This window comes from Myodes glareolus, chromosome 1 (assembly GCF_982192425.1).
Source record: "Myodes glareolus chromosome 1, mMyoGla1.1, whole genome shotgun sequence".
NCBI lineage: Eukaryota > Metazoa > Chordata > Mammalia > Rodentia > Cricetidae > Myodes > Myodes glareolus.
In genome coordinates this window covers 77,738,070-77,743,567 of record NC_142026.1, presented here as the reverse complement: position 1 = coordinate 77,743,567, position 5,498 = coordinate 77,738,070, and the positions used below count along the sequence as shown (strand labels likewise).

At 36.6% G+C, this 5,498-nt stretch overlaps 1 pseudogene; it reads right to left on the bottom strand.

Moving 5' to 3' along the window:
• Positions 1–1,401: 1,401 nt before the first annotated feature.
• LOC125411774 (vomeronasal type-1 receptor 4-like) lies at positions 1,402–3,092 on the bottom strand (annotated as a pseudogene).
• Between the last annotated feature and the right edge of the window lie 2,406 nt (positions 3,093–5,498).

Genomic DNA, 5,498 nt, shown 5'->3' with positions numbered 1-5,498 from the left:
GTGTAATAAAAATGAAAAAGAGGGAATAATTTTAAGAGGGATCAAGTCAGTGGGACAAGGAATGTGTTGGAGCAAATAAGGGATAAGGGAAATGTTAGTCATTTTTAATTAAAATAAAAAATACCCTCTTATATACAAAAATATGTTAGAATAATGTACACAGTCAGTACTACTACTACTACTACTTTCCTTGGGTGAATTTTTACAGCTCAATATATTATGAAAGTGTCATGTTAATATTTTTACTGAAGCCTCACTTAGATTGTCATCTCTCACACTCTAAACTGAGTTTCAACTCCCTTGCTATTTCTATCTTTTCTTGTCACTCAATCATAGCCATGACACAACACCTCACAATTGATATTAGTCATAGGATCAAAAGTATTGACTAGGAAAGTATGTTCGTAAGAGTGTGCATTTGTAATCAATCAAAATTTATGACTGAGAGATTTTGCTAAAAAAGAACAATATTTACTGAGTAGTTATTTTGAGAACCATCTGTGGAAACTATTGATTTACATTAGGAAGCTGACACAAAAATACTTGTGAACCAACAAGTATGAACATTCATTTTTTACAAGGAAATTGTTTATATACCTACCATCAGAACATGTTGGAAAGCCTAAATGTTAGTTCCTATAATTAATACTTTGTATAGAAAAATAAACATATTTATTTAACCTTCCTCTCTCTCTAAAATGAAATGCATAAGGCTGGGTAATTTCTGAAGAAAGGAAAATTATTTGTATCATAGGTTGAATTCAGACCAGTATGTTAGTGAATCTGCATAGATACAGTGAGGACATCAAAGCAGTTGTATTCATTGTGGTTGTGAATACAGTTCAGAAGAATTGATGTTGGAAAGATAGGTAATGAGACAGAGCTAGAATATGCTATGCTTCCTCCAGTATAACATCATCCGAGAAGGTACAAAACCTCCAATGCATGGTCTCTTGAGAGACAACAAGAATGTGTCCAAACCACAGAGCATGTGGAACAACAAAGCGAAGAGATTTTGGAATGTATTTTTTATATTATCAGATGTTGTACACATATGTTCACTGTCTAGTGATTCCAGAAGATGATACAACATCCTTGCATCTGTGGTTACAGGCAATAGTGAGCTAGTGGATGGAGAGGCTTGGACTTTAACTCTAGGCTCTGTGAGAGTAGATCATACTTAACTGCTGGTCCTTCTCTCCAGCACTGTCAAAGTCCATATTGATTCTTTGATCTTCAAAGAGGCAAGTTCTATCATTAATTAATTATTTATTCATTAATTAATAGAAACATAGAAACAAATAATACAAAACACAAGAAATTGTAAAAGTCAAATAAAAACTATACAACAAGAACATTTCCTTTATGTGAAATGAAAATGGGTTCAGAAAATTTGTGCAGTGATTTCAAACTTCTTCCTATTTAAGGTTGATTGAAGAGGGTACTCAAAAGGCAGATTTGAACATAATTACATTAGCTTTCATTTGGGAAATAAAAGCAGAGCTGTATCTAAAGTGGAAAATTTCTTTGAACTTTGAATGGACCCCTTGTACATTGAAAGGTGTTAAAGGTACATGTCTGCTGTGGATGTGACAAGTGAAGTAAGAGACAAGGGATGTGACAAGGGAAACAAGATACAGTGTCACATACTCACAGAGGGAAATGTAAATGCAGGGGAAATTTTATCGTCCATATTAAAACAATGGAGTGTAGCATAGAATACACCAGAGGAATAAAATACACTAGATATTAGCATAGAGCTCAATCAAACTTTTGTTTGGTTTATTTCAGAGTCAATTACCCAAAATCTAGGAAGCACAATACTAAGCAATTATTCTGTCTTTTAACAATTACTTTAACCTGAAGTGTAAAGTTTACCTAATTTTTCAGTATACTTTGTAATCTATTTTTGTTACACCATGAACTAAATTATATCTTGATGTATAATGAATATATTTTAAATAAATCCATTCACATACTTGCGCACAAAAGGACACACACAGTTATGTATGCCTGTGTGGTTGAACACGTTCACTTCCATTTACAGCATTGGGAAGGTTCAACTCCAATAGCCTCAAAAGTCATGTGATATGATTACTATTTTCTCAGAATGACTCCACAACCAAGTGAGAACTGAACAGCAGCTTTCAATTCAGCTCTTGATCAGAGAGGCCTTGGGAAAATGTCTTCTCATTTTCCAGAGTAGGAAGTAGCTGGGTACTCGAGAATCATGACTCATGAAGAGAAAAGGACACACAGTGGGAAAAAGCAGAGAGGCCATTGCAGTCACATGCACCAGAGACCAGCTGGGATTATATGCAATAGCCCCAAAGAGTTGACAGAGTGAAGAGACTGTGTAAAAGGAGACAAAGGTACAGGCCAGCAGAAGGATGGTTTTAGTGGCTCTTGTCTCAGGGGAGTATCTGGAAGAAACATTGGTCCTGGGGATGTGTTGCATTCTTTGCTTGTGCCTGTACAGGGTGACAACCATGGAGCCACTGGACCATAACATGAGGACCAGAAAAAGAATTTCAGGAGCTGACAGTAATGTTGCATACAGGATATCACTGGTTTGGTCATGACGGGCAGAATAGCAATATAAAAAAGATTTCAAGTTTTCTGTGCTTTCATTTCCATATTTTGCCCTCATGTGCACAAGATTAATGCTGCTAATAAGGAAATAAATTACCCAGTTCAGGTACACAGAGTAACAGATGTACTTGCGTGAATTTAAGTTCTGAATACCTGGAGTCCCTGGGACTGATGATGATGGCCTGGAAGACACTGAGGAAAGAGGTGCTGCCAATCCCCACAACCCTACTTACTCTGTGAAGAGAGAAAGTTAATTTGCATCCAACATCATTGAACAAGTCGTTCAACCCAAAAGCTTCTATTGTCTGAGGTACTCCTTTAGTCAGTACAGTTAAGATGTTGGCTACAATCAAGTGCATGAGAACCCAGTGTGTAAACTTTAATCTGTACCTCATTAGGTAAACAAATATGTAGTGCTGGAGGAGAGAGAAATTCCCCAGGGATCCAATCATAGTCAAAGACAAGAAGATCATTGCTATACACAGCTCGCTGGCTTCCATACTGTAAGTTACTGCTCCCAGACTGAGGAAATTATGTGGAAAAATGAGGCTTGGGCCACATATACTGTATCATTGGACAAACAACATTCTCTATCCTTAATGAGTCCATAAGATAATTCAGTCTGTAGGATATGTGCCTCTTTGACATGAATTAAACATGCAAAGGCAGTTGAATGGGACACAAAATGCTCCAATATTTGTACATTTATACTGTGTAGAATGTGCAGAGAGGTAACAATAGTTCCTTAGAAGGAAAGCACAGAATATCTCCATAGCCTGGTTCATGTCTGAAACACAGTCATTACCCAGCAAAACAGTTGGCCAATAATCAAATGACTTACTTTAACTTTGGAGGATAAACATGAATCCATGGAAAACATGGTAATAGAGAAACAAAATAATTAATTTAAGATCACAAATAATTTCATTATTGACATCTAAATGAAGGGATTTGGGGGTTAATGATAAGTGAGTTAAGTTTTATAAATTAAGGATAAAACTGTAACAGGGAATGTGAAAAGGAAAAACTTTGAACTTTGACACAGGTAAAAGTGTAATTGCTATGCTAATAATCATTAATGTTTAGAATATTTTAGGTTCAAAGAAAAATTTAGAAGTGATTACAGGGCATTCCATAGAATTGTTCTATGTGATCAATCTCCCCATTTTCAATGTCTTATGGAAGTATAATTAATCCCATATTTGATGAGAATGTTGTTAAACATGAAAAAAATTAATCCCAGCAGTTGAGGGGAGACAGAAATAATATTTGTAGCAGCATTTAAATACCTCTTCCTACATCCACAGGAAAACATACTGACATTTATAGTCATTTAGCCATTTTCAAACCAATAAGAATACTGTTTCTATTAATGGCACCCTCACTCAGAGTCAGAGGAAAATGTTTTATGCAAAGCAGACCTACATTTACATGCAATTACAGGTAGGATTGCATTGTTTTATGAAACATGTTCCACTTGTTATTACAATCATGAAGTTACTATAGTTGTACTCCTAAAGTGCTGAAAATGTATTATACTTATTAGATGAAGCTACAAGTTATTATTACTATCAGTTTATTATTATGAGAACTTACTATTAAATCTGTTTTCATTTATGAAAGTTATTTACATTTCATAGCAAAATCCATTCAAACCAATGTTAGTATCTATGACACTGGTACCATGTGAATGAATTGTCTACAGACCTCATGACCAAGTCCATCACTGTCCAAACATCTGACTGTGCATAAAAGCTTCCATGAGACTAATATTCATAGATATAAATCCCCTAAAAGCTAAGCAGTATCAATGATTATGTAACACTTCTTTATCAGGTGACTTACTAAAAGGGGTTTAAAGAAACTGCTTCTTTACAGACATTTTGAGACCCCATAAACACCAGACTTATTTTTCAGTAAGACAGAGCACAGCAGGCAGTCAGTGAGGAATGGGCTAGTCAGAATTAAAATGCAGTGTTTCTAGGACCCCTGAATTCATTTTTACCTGATCTATTCCTGAAGATTTTCTGTGTCCTCTGTGGCTTTGTCCCTCCTCCAGTTTAGTCTCATGTCCTAATATCTCCAACGATCACTTACCAAGACTCTCACATTTTCTTCTCTTTTCTGCAGTCTACTACACTCTCGGCACTCTTTCTCTCTGACATGATGATCTCAGCTCTATACCCACAGAGATCAGGAGGAGGTTAGCTGGAGGGATATACCCGATGCCTAAGATATGATCTGTGATTCTATGACCTCCCCTCCCCTCAGAAAAGCAATCATTATTTCACTTGTAGTAGCAGTCGACATTATAGACAAGAACTTTGCTGTCAACTTTTCTCCCCTGGTGACCATTAGCAAGGAAGAATTGCAAGTTTCTGCTGTTGGCTCTTAAGGGAACATTGAGGCTTCAGAGAGTTCTGGAGGAGGCCACTTGCACCTCTGAGAGCCATGCACACCACCTCATTCTCAGGCACACAGCCAGTCAACATTGCCATCAAGCAAGCTGAAGCAATCTGTTCACAAAACCCATCCAAATGCTTGGTTTCCCAAAAGATCCAGAGTTTGTGCTAACAGCATGGTCCATGGACAGGAACCACACAGGTGCTACCTGTGAATCTGTAAGACCTCTCTTAAAGGAGCTATGGCATGCTGCCAGAAACAGCAAGAAGCTGTGTTAAACTCTGTGTATTTTTAAGAGAAGTTGTTATCTGCTCTGTTTCCTAGAGGTCATGGGATCTCAGTTTCATAAATGAGTAGATAATATGGTAGATCTGACAGCTATAATTGTGTACATTCCGTTTCTTGATTGTCTGAGGTGCATGGAACATAGTCTCATTTTTCTTCATCTTTGCTGGTGCCATCACTTTATATAGAAGGGAAATTTAATGAGAAAGATTTTTGAT